The 25,276-nt window shown below is 39.0% G+C and overlaps 1 long non-coding RNA gene across 1 annotated transcript; it reads left to right on the top strand.

Annotated features, from left to right (window-relative positions):
- The first annotated feature begins 411 nt into the window (after positions 1-411).
- Positions 412-24,950, top strand: LOC148803451 (uncharacterized). The gene is made up of 2 exons (XR_016085982.1): positions 412-3,515; positions 24,170-24,950. It is a non-coding gene; the product is annotated as an uncharacterized LOC148803451 (long non-coding RNA).
- Positions 24,951-25,276: the final 326 nt, after the last annotated feature.

The raw sequence follows: 25,276 nt of genomic DNA, 5'->3' as shown, positions 1-25,276 counted from the left end.
TATATCTAAGTCATAAAGTCTTCATCATTTCTTACCGAAAGGGTACCCAACAAAAATGCACCTTCGACTTCGAGAACCAAATTTATCTTTGTCACGCCCTTGATAATGAGCATGACATAAACACCCAAAAACACGAATATGTTTGTAAGTTGGTTCATTCCCAAACAACAATTCATATGAACTCTTTCCATCAAGTAGAAGACTTGGAGTACGGTTAATCAGATATCCTGCAATCAACACACATTCACTCCAAAAACTTATATTAAATTTGCCTAAAAACGCAGAGCACGCGCAACATCCAGAATATGGCGATGCTTGCGTTCCACCCTACCATTTTGCTGAGGTGTTCCAACACACAATGTTTGGTGAATGATGCCATGAGTATCACAATAATTGCTCAAGGCTACGAATTCTGACCCATTATCACTCTTTATCACTCGTACCTTACTGTCAAATTGAGTAGTCACCATTGCACAAAATTTCACAATGTTAGCATAACTTCACTCTTTTCTGCCACCAAATAAATTCACATTGCCCGTGAGTAATCATCAACAATGGTAAAAAAATATACAGCACCACATGAAGCAAGAGTATGATATGGTCCCCAAACATCGCAATGAATCAAGGCAAAAGGTGCAGAAGCTTTATTATTACTTAAAGGAAACACATCACGGGTTTGTTTAGCTCTTAAACAAACATTACATAACTCACTGTGTGTTTCTTAACTAGCAATTTTGTTTTTAATATTAGGAAGCAAACTAACAATTCGTTTTGAGGGGTGTCCCATTCGCCTGTGCCATAGTTCACATGAGTCCACCTTTGCCAATCTGCATGCACTAGCCCTTGCCACACAACGCCAAAGATAGACCCCATCACGCTTCTCACCCACACCAATCATTGTCCTCGAAGTGGGGTTCTGCATTACACACATTTTGTTAGAAAACGTGACTGTACATTTTAATTCATCGATAAATTGAGACATAGATATCAAATTGCAATTCAAGTTGGGAACATATAAAACATGTTTTAAGATCAATTCTTTCCCAAGCAGCACTTCTCCTTCTTGCAACACCATCATATTCTTTCCGTTAGAGAGTCCAACGGCACACGGAGGGATTTCACGCACATTCTTCAATAACTCCAAATTCCCGGTCATGTGAGAACATCCCAAATCTATCAACCACATTTTCTTACCCGTCAATTTCTTTGAAGTGGATTCCTTGTGTGAATTGATCACCGCCATTAGCGTTGCCCACTATTCGTCATTAAGCTCGGGAAAACCAGCTTTATCGCTAGTCCGGATAGCAACAGCAGTGGCGCTGGTGCTGCAGCTTCCAAGTGTCTGGACAGCATTAGCAGTCGCTGTACCAGGCCCTCCTCGACCCCTTCCTGTTCCTGCGCCTCGACCTCCTCGTTCCCCACGACCACCAAAATGACCCTCCTTTGCCTGCAAACCACCAATCTGGGTAGCCCACAAGTTGAAAGCATTCGACCACCTCATGTCCAGTCATTCCGCAATGAGAGCACATCTTCTCATCCTTGTTCGGTGCTTTGGCTCTATTTTCAGTTTGTACAACAAATCCCACAGCCTCTACTCGTTCTTCACGTGCTCGAGCCACCGTTTTATGTTGTTCTTCTTGCACAATCATTGTATGTATTCGATTCAATGAAGGTAAAGTATCTGTACTCAGAATATTTGATCTAACAGTGCCATAAACTGCGATACCATAATGAACAATTGAAAAGATCAATGCCAAGAAAAATTGACCCTTCATTGACGGATACAACGAATATATACACGATTACATCAAGGCTAAAAATAGCAACATCCTAAATGGAGGAAAATACTTAACATATATTCTAACTTCTTAAAACTCTCCTAAAAATATGCACAAAATCTATCTGTACAATATCTCTATTAAAAACACGTAGAAGATGATAATGGCCGGCCGGCCGATGCCACTGACGAGGCATCTGAAGAAGTCGGAGACGTGGGAAACACACGGTCGCCACAGCAACCCGAGCCAGGGAAGGCAAGAGCCAACCCCCGCGAAAGTGAAGAAAGCAGAGACGTTCAGGGACCGTACTAATCTGGAGACGTCGCTGAGTCCGTCCCCGGGTGGTTCGGGGAAGCTTCGGAAAGAACCGTCGCTGAGTCAAGACGAGCTGAACCGACGGGTGGAAGCGTTTATAAAGAAATTCAATGAAGAGATGAGGTTGCAGAGGCAGGAGTCGTTGAATCAATATAGGGAGATGATTAACCGTGGAACCCATTAAAAGAAAGAAAAGGAAAATGTTTCTGTTTATTCATTTCTTTCAGAAAATTTACGAGGATGAGGGAAAAAAAATAGTCTCAAGTCTGCTTGACTTTGTTTTGGGTTTCTTTTTTTATAGTATAGAAATAGAATTTGTTATAATGGATGTTAAGGATTGATTTGTTTGCAGTGGTTCTTTAAATCGGATAATAAAAAAACTGTTTCTTCTTCTTCTCTTTACATTTGATTTGACAGAGGGAGACCGCATTTCCTTGAGCTTTTTGAGGGTTTTCAGGGGTCGCCGCTCGATTGAATCATCCATCGTTTAAGCCAGTTCAAATTTTTTACAGTCTACAGTCTCGTAATACTTCTCCGAAAAATTACGATAAACTACTGGGTTTGTAGGTGTAAAAGACTGACGTGACGTACAGGATCCTCCGGTTCCGGCGGAGGATTCGGAATAAAGAATTCGGAGTGATAAAATCCAACGCCAAGTTTTGCGCCTAATTCAAGGGAGCGAGAGCAGAAGATGTGTTGGACACTAGATAGAGAGCTCTCTTATCGGGCTGCACGGCCCAAAAACAAATAAACAAAGAAGGGGGTGATCGCCGGTGCCGAAAAAAGAGAAGAGAACTCGGGTGAAGGGAAAAGAACGAGGGGTCAGGGGACCGGCTGTTCAAGCACGCGGGAATGTGAAGTAACGGGATGAGCTAACGGCCATTCCGTTAGCCCCGCATGCGGGACAAGCTAACTGCGTGCGAAAGGACAGATGGCGGACGTTCGGCGTGTGGGGCAAGAGCGGGCGCAGATTTGAACTCATTTAAGAAATTTACCCAAAGATGAATATCGACTTTTAACCGTTATCAAAATATTTATCTCATTTAAAGTGTTTATTACTTTATTTGTTTGTGCCTACTACATCCGGTCAGGGAGACCATTAAAATGATAATAGTCAAAAGTAAGAGTATTACCAAGATTTAGATTCGAATCTGACGTCAGAAAACGAACGACTCATGTGGGGACACCATTAAGTCATGAGTCGTGAGTTGCGAGTTGTGACCCTTGGTTGATAACAGCTGGTAGGCTGGTACATCTCACTTCCTTCACCCATTCTTTTGCAAATCTCATTGGGCCATGGATGCTTCGGTTCTTCGGTGCAACGCCCAATCGATTGCTTCCGAGGAGGAAGACTAAAGTTGAGAAAGGAAGCTCGTAAGACCTCCATTGAAGCGACTAGCACACAAAAATCCAACGCTACAGGTTAGACACTCGCTGGGATATCCTCCCAAATACCATTGTAATCTGCAACGAGAAGCTCAAATTCCAGGGAGTACCTGAATACATATCCAATAAAGAGCGGGCAATCTCGGATGTAGCTTTCAGGATTTCTGAACTAATCCCATCTTCCACAGTCATCACATCACCTGGTTCTTCGCTTTTTTTTTTTTCTATCCTTTTCCTCTAAAATAGTTACTTCTATGCTCTCATGTTAAATTATTGATAAAAAAAATGCTCTCATGTTAAATTTTACAGTTAAAGCGGCAGAGAATATAGGATTTATTTGATAACTTTTTGTTTGCTTCTAAATGTGGTGTTTCTTTTTGGACTTAAAATTTTTTCATTTCTAAGTTGTGAATCACTGAATTATACTTTGGTTGATAATATCTTGAGTTATAATCGGTTGGAATATTTACTTTTATCTGGTTGTCTAGAAAGAACTTTAGATATTCCATAAGAAAGAAAGAAGCAAACCATCCAATAAGGGAGAGCCTAGCTGGTTCTTGAGTTAAAATAATGGTCATGAACTAGCTGGTTCTTGGACATTTGTGTAGTCAAAAACTATTTTAGGACCTTCTGACGAGTAGAACGATTATGCTCCTCGTATATTATCCTTAGACTATCCAAGATATTCTTGGACAGTTCAATCTGATCGAATCGTCGTTGTATCTAATTGTCTAAGGAGGCTATGATATAGCATTGAGTCAGAGAGTTTTTCTCCTCCCATTCTTATATTCCCTCTTGCGGGCCTCAGAAGCCCTATCACTTGGACGATTCGGAGCAGGGTTCTTAACAACATTGTCCAATTTCTCGGACGTTAGGACCAACATAAGGTTACGATACTAGTGAGCATAATTTGGGCCCTCAAGCTTATTGTCGTCCAACAATTTGGCGAATTGTCCGTTTGCCATTTCTGATAAAGGCAAAGCAAATATTACTCCACAACCTGATTTGATTCATGTTATCCACATCGATATGGCTTTTAATCTATGTTCCATTTCCATTTATTCATCTCTGAGATTTCCCTCCTATCTCAGTGACAGAGACTGCGAATTATGTCTCTGGAAATGTGGCAAACCACATAGGGTGCATGGAGCCAACTATTTCAGCTGCATAACCCCACCACCTTCTGTGAAGGATCACATCCACTCATCTCATGAGTTTTCCCTTTGACCTTTGTCAGATAAGGTTCATTGCCATTTTAGGTTAAACCTTTATGTCCAATGAGTGCTTACCCATCATATTTGTGAATGCCAAGGTATCGTGAGGGAGTCTTCCATTTTAGGATATGCCCCTCCCACATCGGTCTATGATGCCCCTATCATCTTATGAAACAATTCAACAGATCCAACAGCAAATGGATAGCCCAATTTTATTGTGCATGTCCTCATTACTGAAGGACCCATCTTCATGTTAATGATGGAAGGCCTTAAGAGAGTTCATCGTATGAATCTCCCTATCACATGCACATATATTTCAGTGGAGGGAACGAAATATTACGCCCTAGTTTTATTTAGGTCAAACCAAAGTGGCTCCCATTTACTTTCTCAAAGCCAGATTTAAATGGACCCTAAACGACTAGGGCTCCGCACGGTTCCTCTTGAGGAGGAAGCTGATGTGGGGCCCACCAAATAGGGAGATCATTCAATGATCTTATGGACACCATGGCAATGATGTGCATTCAGTCATGGTGTGCGAAAGAGCCACTATCGAAATAATCATGGGCCAAGTACTTATGGTCCATGTACGTAGCACATCATACATCCATACATCACATGCATGAAATAAATTGATCCAATTAATTAAAATATCTGTAAAAACCTCAATTAATCAGATTAAGTCAGTGTCAACCCAACAAAACCCATAATGTTATCATATAATATTATCTAGGTGCATGGGCTGTACTGCAAAAAGCAGTTCGACCCATGTAGCTAATTTAGGGTTGATTCAGTCATTATCATATTAAAATTAGGCTTTATAGAGGTGGGCTAAATTAAAGATTGAAGTGGGCCATCAACTCTCTGGCCTGAATCGAATTAAGGTTCGAAAACCAACCCCATTGAACCAACAATTCGGTCCAACCAGTTTGGACCAAATCTGGTGTAAATCGGCCCAAGTTTTGGTGTCCAGTTCAAGATTTAATTCAAGAATAATGATCAGAAGATAAATTAATTCAAGATAATCAAATTATCAAGAAACTAAAATCAGAGGTCTGCAGTGCGATTTTCTTGGATATCCTGCAAACTTGGAAAGAACAGTTAATCGCAGATTGCAGAATCGATATCTGCAAAATCGCAGATTGCAGGACTTGTTTCTATGAAAATTTCTTCTCCTCTGTTCCGCACTCCAGCGATCTCCAGATGGAAATAAAATAGAAAAATCTAATTTTTCTATTAATGCATCACATCAAATTCCTATATAATTTGTCTAAAAATAAAAAAAAATTATTTACAAACCAGAATTGAATAGGATAGAAATCGCAGGGTGTGCTAATCTTGGCACCACAAAGATTCGATCTCCATCACATGTGCAGCCCAAAAATTCAAGAAAAATTCACAGAACAATTCTATAAATTTTAGAGAATAATAAAAATTTATTTTCCAGATCATCTGCACATAATCTGGGAACCAATTCCTAGAAAAAGCGCTAACTATGCAAATCGGGTAGAACACCTTCTGCCCATTTGCGCAGGTTCAGATCTGTTCTATTTTGGTTCAAGATTTGAAGCTGGCTCTGATACCACTGAAGGGATGGGAGATCCATCATATGGATGGCCGAACCTTGTAGGAAGGTTGGGCAAAATTTCAAAAATTTCTTACTCCCATCCGGGAATCCTATTCCCAATTTAGAAAACTATATTTTCAAGGTTCGTTCTTGTAACCAAACCAGACCAAATCTGAAACCAAATTAAGGAAGGGACATACCTGATACGAAATTCACGCAATAATGCTTCTTCCAACGTAGGTATTAACGCCCAAAGAGAGTACCAAATCCTTCCTCCACTGAAGATGACACAGCTTAGAGTGAGGCAGGATCAACAGGTAGTTCTTTACCAAGAACTAGTGATTCTTCAGCAAGAATCGAAAGAACAGTAAGCACAACTTCTAGATTGTTTCTTCTGGCAAGAAACAATATCAAGATCCAATCTTGATCTAATCCAAGAACTGGAGATCAAATAGGGTGGGGCAGCAAGAGCAGGAAGAAAAAGAGCAGAAGGCAAGAGCAGTCTAACTGTGTTGTCTTCTCTCTGTATTCAATGAATGTGCCTTTGGAGGTTCGCCCTGCTCTCTTTTTTATAGCCTTAAAGAGAAAATTTCCTAAACCCATTAGGAGTTTCCTATTCTAAATCTTTTATTTGGATCTGGACTCTTTAAGTGATAAGGATAATTCCTTATCTTATCTGCAGATAAAGATCAACCTTCCTAATCAAAATAGGAGTTCCTTTGATCCAAATCTTTATTTGGATCTGGACTCTTTAAGTGGATAAGAATAATCCCTTATCTTATCTGCTGATCCAAATCCCAGATCTGCTCCTATTTAATTAATCTAACTAACCCAGTTCGAAATGGGCTTTTAGGTCCATTAAGCTTTCAGGCACACTTCCACTTTAATGCTGGCTAGTTTGGCTCTCTTTGTATGGTGTGGGACCCTATCATTGATCTACACATCATCCACATGGGTTCAACCTAGCCTCTGTTACAAGACCTAGCCGAATTCATTGCTGAATACAGTGAACCCCTGAGTCCATCACTATGGGCTCTTAATGGGCCCAACATTTACACTAAATGGTCCTTGAGTCCAGCCATCTTATGAAGGCCCAAGGACTGTGTGCAGATGCAAGATTAGCCCATCAGGTATAATCCTCAATGGTTTTACACTTAACCTCTCAGCCCATAATGATCAAACACTGCCTGACAAGAGAGGACCTCTCCCTCGGCTGCAAGGTACAATGCTGCACTCTCTACTCACATGGATCCCGGGAATTAAAACATTTTGCAAACATTTTGAAACCATAATTAAATATATTTTGCAAAATAAATTTCAACGGTTGAAATTAACTGCCGGCAGTTTAGGTTTCCATCAGAGAGAGTGCATCCCCGATCATTCACTTTGTCCGACAAAGGGGCTGGTCCTGTCACTATGATCACCCACTTAGATAAATTCTCGGATTGTCCCAACATACCCAGGTTTTGACCCCCTCAAAGGATCTCATTGATTGGCATATCAAAGACAGCCCAATCCGGCACCTAGTGTAACATCATAATCGAGTCTAGGGTTAGGTGTAACATTCCAGTTTTGCCCATCTATCTCCAAGGTCCAGGGCAATACTAGAATTTTGGTCTGGTTCAGGGTTTCAAGAAAACTCACACTGCATGTACCTCAGGTCTCACCCTGGCAGTTGAGACAAGCCACCCCAACCAACTTGGCGGTACATCAGTGTTAGCCTTGGCAGGATAAATCTCCCAAAATCTATCCAACGACTGTGAAAATTCTAAACTAACACGAGTCTCATATGTGTCCAGTTTAAGGGTATTACACAGAAACACACCATAATAACATGAATCAAATATGTACTTTATTCATTTACAATAAATGTCATAATGTACATCATGCTGATTGGAGCTAAGGGCATACACTGTCTAACAAATTTCAGTTACAATGTCAAACATTTCATCTATTCCGGTGATGTCTTAACTCTCAAGAAGCAATATCTGTGAAAACTCAATTGTTTGGGATGCCTTAGAACAAGTACCACTTTCTAACCAAGTATAAGATTCAACACCATTTCCTCTGTCTTTTGAAATAATTGGCATTTCTGTAACATAATAAAAAAGAAAATCTGCATTTTCCTGCTGAAAATTTTGGTTTACACAGTATGGTTTACATTTATGTTCTGATTAGTAATTGTTTTGACTAGTTGTTGTTCCAAATGTGACTGTTTGCCATAACCCTTGAAAATTCTTTTGTTTACTACCATAGAAATTATCAAGCTTTAGAATGAGTCATTATTAGACTGTATCATGTCTTTAACTGAGAACTACTTGATTGGAACTTGGCATTACATACAACTAATTGCATGAATATATGGAATCGCCATCTTTCTCTTGTTATTATGCTAACTACCCAGATACAGCAAGGGCACAGCTGGAGATGGTGTTGGATATGGAAATATTAAAAGTTGAAATATCCAACATGACCCTGGTACTGGTATTAGGGTATCATAGTTAATATGTTATATTACTTGCTGCCATTAAATTAATGGCCATTTTAGTCATAACTTTCAAGGAGCTAAGGTGAAGCTAGGTAATAGTGGAATGCATTGTCACCCACCTAATTGATTAGGCACCCTCTTGGGCATTGCCTAGGTAATTACTTTTTATGAATAAAGGCTGTTAAAGTTATATCCAAGGATTGTCCCCAATTGGACCATTAATGACTGAAGACCAAGAATCCAAGACATCTCAGGGAATGGCTATAAAATTGAGATTGTTGATGTGATTCTGTTGGTATTATTTTGTGCCTAAGCAGATTGAAGACAGTCCTTGGATATAGCTTTATCAAGAGGCTTGTATGTTAACATCCAGGCTGAGTACCTAGTTCCAATGATACCAAGATTATCAAACTCCTTAGCAGATTTGCTTGCAAGGGATGGTGTTGTGAGGTTAGAGATGTATTCTCATGCTGGGTTACCCTTGTAGTGGTTGGTTAATTTCTTGTTTTATCTTTCTATTTTTATTCTTTCTTTTCTCCTGGCTTGACAACTTCTGGTGTTTTTTAAAATTCAATTGTTTTTGTTTTGCAAATAACTGAAAACACTGGTTTTATCACCATGGTGAATGGTGACTATTAGTACTGTAGTACTTCTATGTTGAGTCGTTGACAGTTACCTGAAAGCATTTAGCGAGGATGTATATTTTGTATTCTGTTGGAAATTGTTAGTGGAAAGAAACAATTCAACACTCAGCATAGAGGGAGCAGATGGAAAGTTGCTTTCAAGAGGATAATCATTCTATGGTCCTGTATGAAAAATAAAATTTATTGAAAAGAAAAGGGAGTGGAGATATTTGAAGTGACACACTCTAATCTTGAAATTAAATGGGCTGTTCACCCATTGGCCCATCCATTGATGCCAAAAATTGAAGTTGCTTCCAATTTTCCATTTGTTAATTGAAGGTCAATAGGAAACATAGCCTCAGAAAATTATCCAGTTGATTGAGATGAATTGCTCTGCTTTTCAAGGACAGTTGTATCTGGTGAGGGAAAACAAATCTACAGATGGTGAATGGTGAATGAGGGGAAGAAAGAAAAATAAGTAGGCCTACAGTTCTTAGTTTTTATCTGTTGATCTTTGTGCTTGACCATTACATCACTCTGGTCTCTTTCATTCCATTTGGAATCTGACGATGGATATCTAAGCCCACTTTGTGACCACATAGCTCTGGTGTTTGGCATGGGAATCTTATTCTGTGGAGGTGTAGTTCCAAAGTTGCACAGTCTCTTAGAAGGACAACTGGTGCAGACGATGGACCTTACATGAAGCTTTTTCTATTTTATATCAGATGGCTAGAAAAAGGGAGCATGGGTTCAGGATGCTTATGAAATGGTTGCAAATGAAGTGATAGGAAGTCCTTGTTCAAGTGTGGCATTATTGATTGGGAAGCTTATCTCTGTGGTTCCAATGTTAGCATTACTTCAACAATTAACATAAGTCTACCTCAACAAAATTTTGAAATCAAGCACCTTATTTCTAGAAGTATGACTAAAGAATTTTTGTGTTTGAGGACCAATCAGGAGCAGTTCCACTTCTCCTTGCAAATTAATGGCCAATGTGTGGAGCAACTTACTAAGGCTTTTGGAAGATAAGGGATAACATTGAGCAATTTATGTTGCTTAATCAAGTTCTTGGCCAACGAAAGGTTTTAGAAAATAAGGAAACTTACTGAATACACTCTTTGTTTCTTTCTATGGAGAGAAAGGAACAATGGAACTGTTGAAGGCAGTAGATGTGAGGATAATTCCATTATTGAGTAGTTTGAATAAACAGTTAATTCTTGCAGGTCCATCCTTGCATCTTTTGAAGGATTACATTTCTCTAACTTTTGTAATGATTGGGAGAATATAATTTTTGTTTCTCTAACTTTTATGATGATTAAAATATTAAATTTCTTGGTGGATCCTTTTTCTCAAGTGCAAATGGAGTTTCACAACAGAAATCAGAAAAGATCTGGAATTACTTGATACCAATTTCATATAAAAACTGAATACTTTGACATGTTAATATAGAGAATTTATAATGCCTTTTTCTATTTAACTGTTTTCTCTTTTCCAGACTTAATTTCAATATCTAAGCCCATTTCCTTTGGAAACTTAACCTGAGAAGTTCCGATGCACTTGGCCGGTTGAACTGTCACCTGGGCCATGTTTCGAGGTCCATTTTCCCCTGAACAGCCAATTTGTAAAAACAATAACTTGGTAAACAACCCAGTAACCCAACCAGTTGAACCACTGAACCATCAGTCTATAGGTAATGGGTCAGACACACATTCTCTTTTTCTGTTTGTTTTTTGTGTTTTTAACCATTTCAATTATTGACAACAATAATTCTCATTATCACATTTATTTATGTTTAATATGATGAATGTTTAACATTAGTGACATACCCATTTTTTATTTCTTTTGCAACTTTTGTTGTATTTTTTTTGAAAGATGAGGTCTTATTAAGAGGAAACAGAGGATGACTTACTGGGGAGAGGGAGAAAGACCCTCAACACCTGCAGACAGATAACACATAGCAACAGTCTGAAAGCAGGTCCCTAACAACTAAACAACCTGATTGCAATACAACAATATCATCCTAGAATGATAGAACCCCAAAGATCCTGAAAGTGCCTGAAGTTTAAACCCACAAAACACCCCACTTGGGAGGCCCATTTAACTAGCATCCTCTCAACACAACCACATACTTTTTCCACTTCTGCCATCTGATTTTGGAAGGTTCTGTTGTTCCACACTCCCCAAATCCCCCCCCAACAAGCAGCAAGAGGAGCAGCCATTTGCCAAAGGATTTTGCCACACGCACTTACCAAAGGTATTTGCCTTCCAAGATGAAATATCCATTGGAAGTGCCCCTTGAAGCCCAAAGAAAGAGAATAGATGGGTCTAGATCTTGTAGGAAAAGCTGCAGCGCAAGAAGAGGTGTCGAATATTCTCTTATGCTTCACCACACAGGTAGCACCTGCTGACCAGAACCACACCTTTGAATCTCAGGATGTTGATTGTCAGAATTTTTTCCTTGATAACCACCCCCAGAAAATAACTTCCGAAGGAACTCTTTGCATCCAGATCCAACACCCAGGAATTTCCACACCTTCAGCAGAAGCCAACAAAGACTGGACAGAAAATAACCCCAATATTTCTTGTTTCCACCACAATTTATCTGGGATAGAAGGCTGAATTTTTACTTGGTTAATGGTATTCAGAAGAGCCATTAACACCTCCAAATCCCAGTCATTTACATTACTTCTTTGGCAAGGGTTCCACACAATCTTCCTACCCATAACCTCGTAACATTACTGTAGCAAATTTGTCTGCTGCCCATAGTTGTCAAGGCAGCGCCTAGGCACCTGCTTAGGCATCACCTAGGCGACAAGGCACCCTTGGAGACTCACCTCGCCTAATCACCAAGCAGTTTTGTACTTTCTATTATAAAATAATATTTTATTCTTTATGTTTTGAGGTTATAATTATAAAATAGACACTATTAAGCTAAAATATTCATTTTGCGTGTTTATATACTAATTTCTTTTTTTTGATAAATAATAAAAGTTTTATTATTTCAGAAACTGCTTTGGAATTGTAAATTCATACAACATCCCATGGAGAGGCGCGAGCTGCAGCCTCTACCAATAGCTCACAAGTAAGCTAGTAATAAATTACATAAATCATAGGTGAGCTCAAAACAATTCTTCCCTATTTGCCCCTTGTTTGGCTAACGCATCAGCCATAGCATTTGCTGATCTCCCCACTCACTCTATAGAAACCAGCATATTCCTTGTCAGCCAATTAAATTTTTTAATTTCATTCTTGTAACACCATATAGTATCCTTGGGGTTTTTCAGCCAGCCCACAACCACCTTGGAGTCCCCTTCAATGATTAATTGCTCTACCCCTAATTGGTTTGCAAATTGCACCCCTTGTACAGCAGCTAATAGTTCTGCTCTAACAGAATCTCCAACTCCTAAAGGACCCGAGTAGAGCAATACCATCTCTCCAAACTCATTCCTCAGAACACCCCCCATTCCAAATAACCCTGGATTGCCCAAGCTACTTCCATCAAAGTTCAGCTTTGATGAGCCTTCAACCGGAGGAGACCATCTTGTAATTGTCTTATTTTTAATGCAGGAACACCTCTCTACTGCTGCCCAATTTCTCCAAAGGTCATCATATGAGAATTGGTGGAAACTTTCCGAAGTCTTCAGCCACAGTATTGCCCTATTGAACACACAATCCTATAGTTCCTGCTTGCTCCTTTCCTTCTCTTGAAATATTCTACCATTCCTTTCTTCCCATAAGGTCCAAAATCCAAATCAATGCAGCTTGACACATCTCCACATAATTCTCCCTCTTTTTGTAGGCCAAGGGAAAGTAGACGGCTCAAAGATCATGCGGATTTTTGATGGCAATCTCCAATTACCCCCAAACAACGAGAGTAGCAAAACCCATAAATTTGTAGAGAATGAATAAGATATTAGTAGATGATGACAGTCCTCTTCATGAGCTCTACAAAGGGTACACCAGTTGGGAGAAATACAAAGGAAGGGTCTCCGCTTTTGTAGGTTATCTAGAGTATTTACTTTTCCATAATACACTTCCCAACAAAAAGCCATAACCTTTGGGGGAACTGGCCTGCACCAAATTTCCTTTGAGGGAAAAGGCTGTTGGACAGAGGAATGAGAAATGGATTTGAAGTAAGAAGCATAAGTAAAGGTCCCTTTGGGTCTAGGACCCCACACCCTTTTGTTTGGCTTTGAGGGATCTAAACAAACCTGATTAAGAAGGCCAAGCAAGTCAGATAAGGAATCAATTCCCTCGTCCCTTAATCCCCTACAAAAACCGAAATCCCTAGTAGGAGTCATAGGTGTTCCTGAGGATGAGACATTTTGAGACCACCTCTTTTTATACGATGAGACAAAAAATAACAGAGGAAAAAGGTCCTTTAGAGGGGTGTTTCTGATCCGGATATCTTCCCAAAACTGGACCGCATTACCAGAGCAAACTTCATACCTAACGAACCTGAGAAAACGAAGAAGAGTATTGTGAATGGCCTTCCAAGGTGCTGCCAAGTTAGCCTGCCTCGAAGCACCAACATCCCACCCACTTGCCAAACTCCCATGAATGCTTCCCACCACTTCATGCCAAAGCCTCTCACTTTCTAATGGCTATCGCCATAGCGATTTTCCCATCAAAGCTTGATTTATTTCAATCCCCCTCCCTATTCCCAAACCCCCCTCTTCTTTACCTCTACAGACGGTTTCCCACTTAATTAAATGATCATTTTTTTCCTTGTCCCGGTTCCTACAGGAAATCTCTCATTAACTTCTCCAACTTCCTAGCTTCCCTAGGTGGTATCCTAAAGACAGACAGAAAATAGGTGGGTAAGTTCGCCAATGTAGCCCTTATTAAGGTACCTCCCAAAGTTATGTAATTCTTCTTCTATGAGGCTAATCTCTTCTCAAACTTTTCTATCATTGGATTCTAGAATCTGCTCTCCCAAGGATTTGTCCCTAACACCGAATATTCCTATTTTCTCATGTTTGTTTTGGGAGACATGCTGCGATGCGATGAGAATAGCATTTTCAAAATATGAGACGCGAGGTCTCACCAAATAGGTGCGACCCCAATGAGAAATGAGTGTTGCGCGACAACAGTGAGAAAATTTTAACGAGGGGTGGGCTGTTCTCATCTCCCACCTCTGCAATGGTCCGAACTCTGACCACCTGTATCCTTCATCTTAAATGAAGTTCACGACCTCCGGTAAGTACTTCTATCCCGTTTCACGTTGTTAAGGCTATTTGGTATTTTATTCCACTGAAAAATCTCATTCCCTTCCTCCCTCAACTTCGACTTCATATCTCAGACGACAATGAGATTATGTCCCTGAATTATATGTGATCTGTCTCCCCTCCCACATTTTGCTCTCGATAACCAGATCGAAGTGCTCCTGTTGCCATCCACAAACTCGAAGCTCCAGAGATAAACCTCAGGTATTTTTTTTCTTTTCTTATTTTGTGTTTTTTTGTTAATGCTTCCTTGAACAGAGTGCAGAGATAGCTTGCCATTCTCCCACCTTCCTTCGATTTCTTCTTCTAGATTAACTTTTGATGTTCTTCTGAACTTTCCCATCTTTTGTTTCCACATCTAGCAATTTATAAGTTCTGTTTGACAACCTCTCAACCCAGAAACCTCTGTTAGCTCTACTTTCTTGGTGCAAGGAACCATTGCACATTTTATTTCTAAATGTTTTTTTTTGGTACAAGAAGTATTTTGTTTTATGCTAATTTTGATGTTATTTAAAAACGAAAAATCCTTGCCATTTACCATGTTTGAGCCTTCGAGGATCTTCGATGTTATTTTGCCAGTTCCGTTTGTCATGGCCTTGTTCTAGAGCTTATGATAGATGTTGGTGAAGAAGACCGGAAGAGCAGTGAATGGAATAGGATACATCTTTGCAGATTCTACCAAGTTTTCTTTTTCTTTTTTTTCTTTTCTTTCTCTTGATGTAGAACCCAAGTTGTCTGTTAATTTATTTGTTCCGCTGTGTTGATTTAACTTGTTTCAGGTATTTTGGATTTCCATAAGATGGAAGTTACAGGGGGCTAAACCTTCTAAAATTCTATGGCCTTGATTGATATTATTCCTACCCCTTTCCTCTTCTGTTTGTGTTCTGTTCTGATTCATGCAAATTTGTTTTCCCTAAATGTTTTTCCCCCATTTCTACTTTTGCGGTACAGTTATTGGGGCAATGTTTGGTGGAAGGAAAAAATCATACAGGAAACTCAAGTTTATTCTCAATAGTTCGGCAGAGAGAAGGTCCTCTAGGAGTAGAAATCTAACTTATCCAATGTTAGATAGAAATCTAACTTTATAAGCAATTATGTACAAATGGAATCATTTGATTTTGCTGATTGTATTACTATTGTTTAGAGTGGAGCCTATTTGCTGCCTTGTTGGTGGGTCCTGATTTTCTTAAACAAATGGAAGCTTAGGGGGGTACCTTATGAACCTAGGAAACCAACTTATGACATTTGTGTTTGATGGAATTGCTATGTTAACTATTACAGTTAGGCTATATCCTTAATATATAGGAGTTTTTAATTGTGCAATTTAGAAATGACACGTGGCAATTTTCAAATACTATTATGCCATATCATCCCAAAAACAAGTCTTGTGTTGTCAAAATGGAGATTACATGGATCATTCATTAATATAGAATGAATCCAACCATCATGCAAAATTTTCTTAGCAACCAAACATTGGGAAGCAGATTTCATAGGATAACTAGTCTCAACAACCAAACACAAGTGAAAGGATTGAGAAAATAAATTTTCACTTCTCATTTCATCCTTTCCCATCCCTTATCCTTTCTCGGCAATCAAACGAGAAGAAAAACAACCTTTTGAAAAGAAAAGACTGTTTAAAGAGTTGCAAAAAATCAAAAGGAATTAGTAGAAATCAGGTTTCAAGAAGAGGGAAGAAGAAGAAGAAGGTGGCGGTAACTAGGGTCCAGAGAGAGATTTTTGAACATAACCTTCTCTCTTACACCCCTAATTCCATTTCATTAAGTTAAACTTCAATAATTTACAGAAAGGCCCCTAGTTGGGCAGAAAAATAAAAAGCATAACACAAGAAAGAATAAAGCCCAGATTAAGGCCCATTACAACAAAGAACATAAAAATAAAGAAGGATAAACAGCCTATGGGCCATTCAACCCATCCTCTCTACACTCACCCTCAAGCTGAGCATAGATGTCAATCATGCCAAGCTTGCCAGTATCATGCTGAAGTTTAGCCTTGGGAATGCCCTTGGTGAGGAAATCAGCTAATTGTCCTTCAGAAGTGATGAAAAGTAGACACACCTCTCCAAAAGCCACTCTTTCTCGAATGAAGAGTCTGTTAACTTCAATATGTTTAGTTTTGCCATGTTGCACTGGATTGCGAGCAATGTTGATGGCTGCTTGATTATCACAGTATATCATCATTGGCTTATCATGCTCAATACCCAGTTCCTCCATCAAGGATCTAAGCCATAGTAGTTCAGAAACTCCATGAGCCATGGCTCTGTATTTAGCTTCAGCTGAAGATCGGGCAACAACTGATTGTTTCTTGCTTCTCCAAGAGACAATATTACCTGCCACCAAGCTACATTACCCAGAGGTAGATCTTCTGTCATCAATGTTTTCAGCCCAATCAGCATCTATGTAGGCTTTAAGTTTCATATGGCCATGCTTAGCAAATAGAATTCCCTTTCCAGGGGAACCCTTCAAATAACACAGAATCCGCTCTGCTGCTGCCATGCGAGTATCCCTGGGAGCATGCATGAACTGACTAATGCAACTGACAGCATATGCAATGTCTGGCCGAGTCATGCATAGATAGAGAAGTTTTCTAAGTAGTCTTTGGAAGACTCTCTTATCTTTCAACAATATTCCATCTGAAGTAGAGAATTTATGACTCATATCAATAGGAGTAGCAACTGCTCTAGCACCCATCTTCCCTGTTTCAGAGAGCAAATCAAGTACATACTTTCATTGAGATATTAGGATCCCATCCTTAGATCTAGCAACTTCTATGCCAAAAAAGTATCTCAATTCCCCCGTATCTTTGATCTCAAACTTTGTATGAAGGAAAGATTTGAGATCATTAATCCCTGATACATCATTACCAATAACAACAATATCATCAACATACACAATCAGGTAAACGGCCAAGGATCCTCTCATCTTCACAAAGAGGGTATGATCAGATTGTGTCTGTACATAGCCAAAGCTAACAAGAGAAGCCCTAAACCTTTCAAACCATGCTCTAGGGGACTGTTTGAGTCCATAAAGAGATTTGTTCAGCCTGTAGACCTTCCCTTTCATATCTATTTCATACATCCCTGGAGGAAGAGATATATAGACCTCCTCATGTAACACTCCATTCAAAAATGCATTCCTTACATCCAGCTGATAAAGTGGCCAGCCTGAGTGTGCAGCCAGAGATAGCAGAACTCTCACAGAAGTCATCTTTGCAATAGGAGCAAAGGTCTCCAGATAATCAATCCCATATGTTTGTGTATAACCTTTTGCAACTAGCCTAGCCTTGTACCTTTCAATGGTGCCATCAGCATGATATTTGATAGTAAAAACCCGCTTACAGCCTACTGGATCCTTCTCTTCAAGCAAATCAACCACTTCCCAAGTGTCATTCTTGTACAAGGCATCAATTTCTGTTCTCATAGCATCCCTCCATTCTGGAATAGTAAGAGCTTCTGACATAGACCTGGGAATTGGGTTAGAAGCAACAGAAGAAAGGTAGGCAAAATATGAAGGAGAGAGCAAACTATAAGAAAGGTGTTTGGAAATGCAATGTGCAATACACTTCCTTTTCCTTTCCTAATAGCACTAGGGATATCAAGGTTTGGAAAGGATGACTCCAAAGGGGCTGTATTAGTATCTGTTGTCTCTTCTGTGACTAGAAGTGCAGGAGGCTCATGTATTGAAGGGGAAACAATCTGCTCACTTTTGGTTCTCTATCGTTGGTACAACCTAGGATTAAAAAGAGGACAAGGAGGTAAAGGAGGAGGGATAGGAACATTGGGATGAGAATGAAATGATTGATCCTCCCTTGACTCATTTGAAGGAGGAAGAGTAGAAGACTCAACTGGGACAGGAAGGGGAAGAGCAAACAACTGTGACAAGTTCTCCCCCTTTGGACAATGCCTCTCCTGAGAAGAATCATAAAAGGAAGAGAACTCATCAAAGGTGACATCCATTGAGACATACCGAGTGCCAGTCTTCAAATCAAAACAACAGTAACCCTTTTCTGTGGGGGACCAAGGAAGATACACTTGTGGGCTTTTGGTTCAAATTTACGACTCTGGACACTTGGGATATGTACATAACAAGTGCAGCCAAAGACACGAAGAGGAATAGGAAAAAGATCCTTCCTGGATGAAGAAGACTAAAGGGAGACTTAAACCCCAAAACCCTAGATGGCATACACTTGATTAGGTAGGTTGCAGTGAGAACAACATCACCCCAAAATTTTGTAGGGACATGTGAGGCAAATAGAATACTTCTTGCAACTTCAACAATATGCCGATTTCTTTTTTTTTTCAGCAACTCCATTATGTTCTGGGGTCCTAACACAGGAGCTTTGGTGAATAACCCCCAAATCAGTGAGATAGTAGGTCAGGTTTTTCTTAAAATATTCTTTTGCATTGTTGGATATGAAAATTTTAATTTTGGTATCAAACTTGGTTAGGACAAATTCATGAAATTGCTTTACAAGTCTAGGAACTTCATCACGGGACTTCATAAAAAATATCCAAGTGGACCGAGAAAAGTCATCAATGAACAAGATAAAATATTTGTAGCCGCCCATAGAAGGTAAGTGGTAAGGCCCCTACACATTAGAGAACACAACATGAAATGGAGAAAATCTTTTATTACTAAGAGGATAACTGCTTCTACAATGTTTTGACAATTCACACGACTCACAATGAAGACTGGACAGACTAATTCCCTTAAACAGTTCTGGGAATAAATGACTTAATGCAGAAAAAGAAAGATGACCCAAACGAAAATGACATAACATAACTCGACTAATGGACTCTGTAGATGTAGACCCAAAAACAGCTTTTCCAGGTTGTCCATGGCTCTGTCCAGGAGTGTCCAGCAGATATATTCCATTCGCCTCATGTCCAGCAGTTCAATGACTTAGGTACTTACAGATAACAAATTTGTATTTAGCTTGGGTACATGAAGAGCAGAAGGAAGTACCAAGGAATTTATAGCCTTGATGGTTCCCTTGTCGGAGATAGGGGCAAGAGAGCCATCGGCTAGGGTGATTTTGTCATGGCCAGGAAGTAAATCATAAGAAACAAACAAAGTGAAAAGGCTAGTCATATGATCAGAAGCACCAAAATCAATAATCCAAGATGACCCAAACCAAAATGCAGAAGAGGTTGAATTTCCTAGAGGGTTGGAAGAAGAGGCCACACCCTCTAGGTGACTGATCATCCTTCCAAACTTTTCATTATTCTGCCTTTATAGTTACTAACTGCTCACTAGCAGTCATCTCTTTAGTTTGGTAGCTATCACTATCTAGACCAACAACAATATTGACACTCCCTGCCTTCATATTATCTTTTGAAACCGAAGAGGAAGAAGCTAAGGATGCAGTTTCCAACACTTGTCTTTAGTGTGTTTTGGCTTCTTATAGTATTCACAAATAATTTCTTTCTTCCCTGAGCTACTTGGAGTCCCTGCAACTCCCTTGGGTTTCACTCCCATATTAGCAAAGTGATCATTTAGACCAGCCCCTTGAACCTGGACATGTCTCCTGCTTTCTTCACTACTTACCAAGGCATAAGCTTGAGACAGTGAAATACTATAATTGGATAAAATGTTTTGCTTTGTGATGTCATACTCTGGATTCAGCCCTGTCAAAAACTCAAACACCTTATTTCTCTCAACAAGTTTCCTGTAGGTCTCACCATCATTAGTGGTGTTCCAGGCTATAGCTTCTATCAAATCAATTTCCTGCCATAAAGACTTCAATATTGAAAAATAAATAGCTAATGGTTTCTCCCCCTATCTCAAATTTTTCACATCACTTCTCAGCTTGTAAACCCTGGCCACATTTAATTTCTAGGAATAGGTTTCAGCAACACTATCCCAAATTTCCTTTGCTGAATTCATCCACAAATAGTGCTGACTAATCTGCGGTTGCATTGAGTTCACAAGCCATCCAATAATAGTATAATTTTCTTGCATCCAATTTTCATATGATGGATCATCTTCCGAATGAGCCTTCTTGCTCCTAGAGATAAAACCCCATTTGCATGAATTTTTACTGATTGTGACCAAGCCAAATAATTAGTTCCATCTAGCTGGACTATGGTCACAGCCAGTAGAGAGTCTACAGAGGCTCCCGGAACCTGTCCAGATTCAACAACATGCTTGTTTTCAACTTCTGAAGAGTTCATATTCTTAAATACTTCGAAAATAACTTCTAATAACTTCGAATAACAACAAATGAAAGACAGAACAAAAACTATGTTGTGAGCCAACCTCTATGCAGCCGTACTAGCTACCTGTGTCACACCCGAAAGTCGGGAGAAACAGAGAAATCTCAGTCACTCCTTGTAGACTTCACAGAACACCAATCTACTTGAATCGATCTTCAAGATGAAGGATGAGAAGACTTTCAGTCACTAAGCGCCCAAGTCAAACTCCCTGTGGGGCCCGCAATCAGATTTCTCCAGAAAATTAGGGTTTCGGGCAACACACTTGAATCTGTCTGGAGAACGACAAAACCAGTCCCCTTCTCTCCAGAAACCACTAACAACTAGGCTGAAATAGGTTTCTTTACCTATTCATACGATTCAGTTCTCCATACACATTGTGTATGGGAAAAGAACGGTGAAAAAAAGGGAAAAGTCGAGCCTGCTTTGATACCAAGAAGAAAAACAGCCTTTTGAAAAAAAGGACTGTTTAAAAAGTTGCAGAAAATCAAATGGAATTAGCATAAATCAGGTTTCAAGAAGAGAGAAGAAGAAGGTGGTGGAAACTAGGGTTCAGAGAGAGATTAACATAACCTTCTCTCTTACACCCCTAATTCCATTTCATTAAGTTAAACTCTAATAATTTACAGAGAGGCCCCTAGTTGGGCAGAAAAATAAAAAACATAACACAAGAAAGAATAAAGCCCAGATTAAGGCCCATTACAGCAAAGAATATAAAAATAAAAAAGGATAAACAGCCTATGGGCCATTCGGCCCATCTTCTCTACAAAACAGATCATAATGGAAGTCCTAAGTAGGACTTATTTTCTTATTTGTTAGGGTTTAATCAACACAAACATTGCTAAATGATGTGTTGAACCCTCAAAGACTTCAAAACCTGAACCAATAAGTAAGGAATAACTTAAAATTTTGTCTAATCAACAAATTTTCTTCTTGAAATTTTGTCTAACCAATAAGACAGAACTTAAGAATTTTCTTAATAAGGGTTCAGCCCCTATATTTTTGGAATTTTCTTTTCTCTCTTCTTTTTCTTCTCATGAATATGTTGATTTTCTATACTTTAACACGAACTTTGTACTTTTCTTATGAAAATTATGAATAATTATTAAGGAAATGTGGTTATGGTACCTAGGGAACTACCCTAGGATCTATGTTTTTTACTAAAAAAACTCCACCGCCTAGGTGATGCCTAGGCGACTAGGCAACAAGGCACCCCCTTGTCACCTAGCCTCGCCTTGGTGCCTTGAAAACTATGCTGCTGCCATGGCAAAGATATTTGGATAAGCAGAACAAAGAGGAAGCTCTCCACACTATGGATCCTTCCAAATGTAGATATTCTTCCCATTATTGGGTCTGAAGGAGATTGACTGAAAAAATTGGTCTCTGAACTTGGAAGTTTTTTATCTAGCAATTTAGGAAGAAGTGGATATAGCTTGGGAACTGTTTTGATAGGGGATAAGGATCAGGTGACTTGGGATCTGTATTCATATTGCCCAGTCTTGCTGATAAGCTTTTATCCTTTTGTAACCACTGAAATTCAAGGAGTAGATTGGGTAAACTATTAACGTTTTCCTGGATCCCAAAAAGAAAGTATTCTTGATATGGTGGCCTAGATTGCTTTCCTTTTCCTCTTAATATTCTTATCCTCACATAAAAGGAAAGATAAAGGGGAAAAGTAGTCACCATTGTCATTGTTGCTTCATATCTGAGCAGTGGTTGGATGGACAAAAGGTGAAGACCTGAATTAAGTATTCTAGTTTTAGTGGGCATTTACTTTTTTGTTTCGTTTACTCCTGAGAATAAATTGATTTTATTTACCTCTGATTTTGTTTTGTCAAGTATCAATTATGTTTGGCATCTTGAGATTAACTGAAAAAACAAAAGAAAAGAAAAAAAAAAAAGATTAGCTGAGAATAACTATCAGAATCTGTATCAGGTCTATGTAGAAGGTTATGTTATCATCGATTTGATCCATTCTTTGTGACATTGTCAGATGGGATTCCTGTTTTAACTATTGGCATTTTTCCTGGATCTTGAAAAGCCCATCTTCCTAAGTTTGAAAAGAGAAGGAAAAAAAGAGGGGTTCCTGATGAGTTACTTGAACTGCATTCTTTTTTTCCTCTTAAAATTATCATTCTCATATTGATAGAATAAAAAGGGGAAAAAAATAGGCAGGATTTTCAATATTGCTTCACAATTCACATTAGATAGTGGTTGAAGGGACAAAAGGAGGTGATTGGAGCAATATCATACTTTTGGTAGTTAGGCACTTGTTTATTTACTTGTTTTTTGTTTGTTTGATTGACAGCTTGAGTATAGCCTGGTAGCTTTTATTGCTCCAATTTGTAAAATTTGTTCTGAACATTTAAGTTCAGAATAAATTGCTGTTATTCACTTTTTTCTTAAGCAGATTTCAATTATGTCTGGTATCTGAAGATTAACTGAGAAAACTAAAATTAACCATCAGAAGTTCATGTCTTATTCAATTTCAGGTTTCTGTGGAAGCCTGTACCTGTCCCTGTATTAGGTTTCACCCATCTGATCCATTCCTTTTTTTTTGTTTGTTTTTGGTAATATCTAATCCATTCTTCATTTCACAGTCAAATTGGAATTAAATTGCCATCTCTCTCATCTTGTGCTCCTTTCAAGAAGCTAGACAAGCACACGAGCTATGTGGAATCATTGAGTGTCAGGTTCCCCATCAAGTGCAATTTCAGCTTGGATGGTGAAACTTGTGTCAGACTTGTCTGGTTGTTGTATATACTTCTACAACTATACATCCTCTGAGCTTCCAAGGAAAATAAAGTTATATGAACCCATGCAAATTTGTTGCTTTCCATCCCCACGTACCTAATGTGAGAGCTGCATGCATTTGGAATGGAGACATTTTGGTGTTTGAGTGAGATGGAACATTTTGATGAAGTTGGACTCTTTTCCTCCTGAGCTTTCTGTTCTTTTCCTTTTTCTTCCCGATGGTTAGAGTTAGATATACAAGCACTGCAAAGATCCCCCCCCCCCTCCCCCTTCCCCATATTGGTCTCTATACTTGTTGAAATGTGAGAAGCAACAATTCCATCCTTGGCGGTTGTTTGTGGTTTATGGAATATGATTCAGACAGCATGTGCAAACATCCTGGGAACTGTCTGATAGGAATCTACATGACAACCATAGTCACCCAAAGTTGGAATGGATCTGATTTGATTCCAATTAACTGTTTAAAGCATGTAAGCATGTTTTCTATTAATCATTTTCGTTATTTTTTGAAATTTTTGGAGGTATCTTAGTAAAATTCAATGGGCTTGAATCAACTTTCTCTAAAGTTTGTTAACAAGTTTGTCCGGTTTCAGTTTAAGATGGGGCTAATTTATCATGGAAGACTCACTTTCCCAGAAGCATATTCAACAGGGCTGTCGGTGGGTTCCTGCTCCCCGTTCAACATGGTTCCATAATGTAATGTAGGAAGAAAAAGACAGTTCTGGAGTCGCCTATCTCAAAACAGTGGTGACTGAAATGCATTGCTATTCACTGAACGCATGGGGCAAATCTAGGTGAAAACCCCTTGTTGGTCCCGGAAAGGCCGTCATGGTCCACTATTACCTCTTTAACATGTCCGGTGAAGCACTTGGCTGTAAAGGAGGGAACCCAACAGTTGCAAAAACAAGTGGCTACTGAGTACTACTGTCTAGGAGAAAGTAAAAAACAAAAATTAAAATTAAAATGTGAAGGTGCTTGATTCTTCTTTTTATGATGACTTATTTTCAGGGTTCAAAAGAGACCAAGTCCTTACTCAACATAGTCAACAACTCAACACCATATTCGTGGGTCCAAATGTCCAATTTCATTTGGCCACCTGACAGTTTAACGAGGAAGGATGGAACTGTTAGACAGATCACGCCCCAATTCTAATTACTCTTACCCCATGACTCTCATCCAAAACAGGGATGCGTCCAAAGTGCTTATGTTGATTCCTGTTTGCTCTTTCTTTGATTTCATTTAGCTTCACCTCCATCATGTCTTCTTATATTGGAAGACCAATTCATTGTCAGAACTCAGAACTTTGTTGCTTCTAATAATTTAGTTAGGAGGTTTGGAAGACACGTGGTGCAACTTCAAAACCGTATCATTTCATCTTGGTTTTCCTTGGCACTGCTGGAATGCAACACTTAGTCAAAGATCAAATAGGGATTTGTTAATTATTGTTATTATTTTGAATGATTTTAATTTAATAATAATAATAATAATTAAAAAATAGTTTATTTCTGGAAGCTGGAAAAATCAGAAATCAAGTCATTCCTTTATCAGGTTTCCTTTCTTCTTAATTAATTAAAATATTCATGAGATGAACAAACCTTTTTTTTTTTTAATTTTTAGACTAATAATAGTAATGTACTGTTTAGGAAGCTAGCTAAGGAGAAGTTGAATGAAACCTTGATTCAAAGGTCCCATGAGTAGTA

Source organism: Nelumbo nucifera, chromosome 1 (genome assembly GCF_055504915.1).
Source record: "Nelumbo nucifera cultivar China Antique chromosome 1, China Antique-T2T, whole genome shotgun sequence".
In the NCBI taxonomy this organism is placed as follows: domain Eukaryota; kingdom Viridiplantae; phylum Streptophyta; class Magnoliopsida; order Proteales; family Nelumbonaceae; genus Nelumbo; species Nelumbo nucifera.
This window is presented reverse-complemented; position numbering and strand designations above follow the sequence as displayed.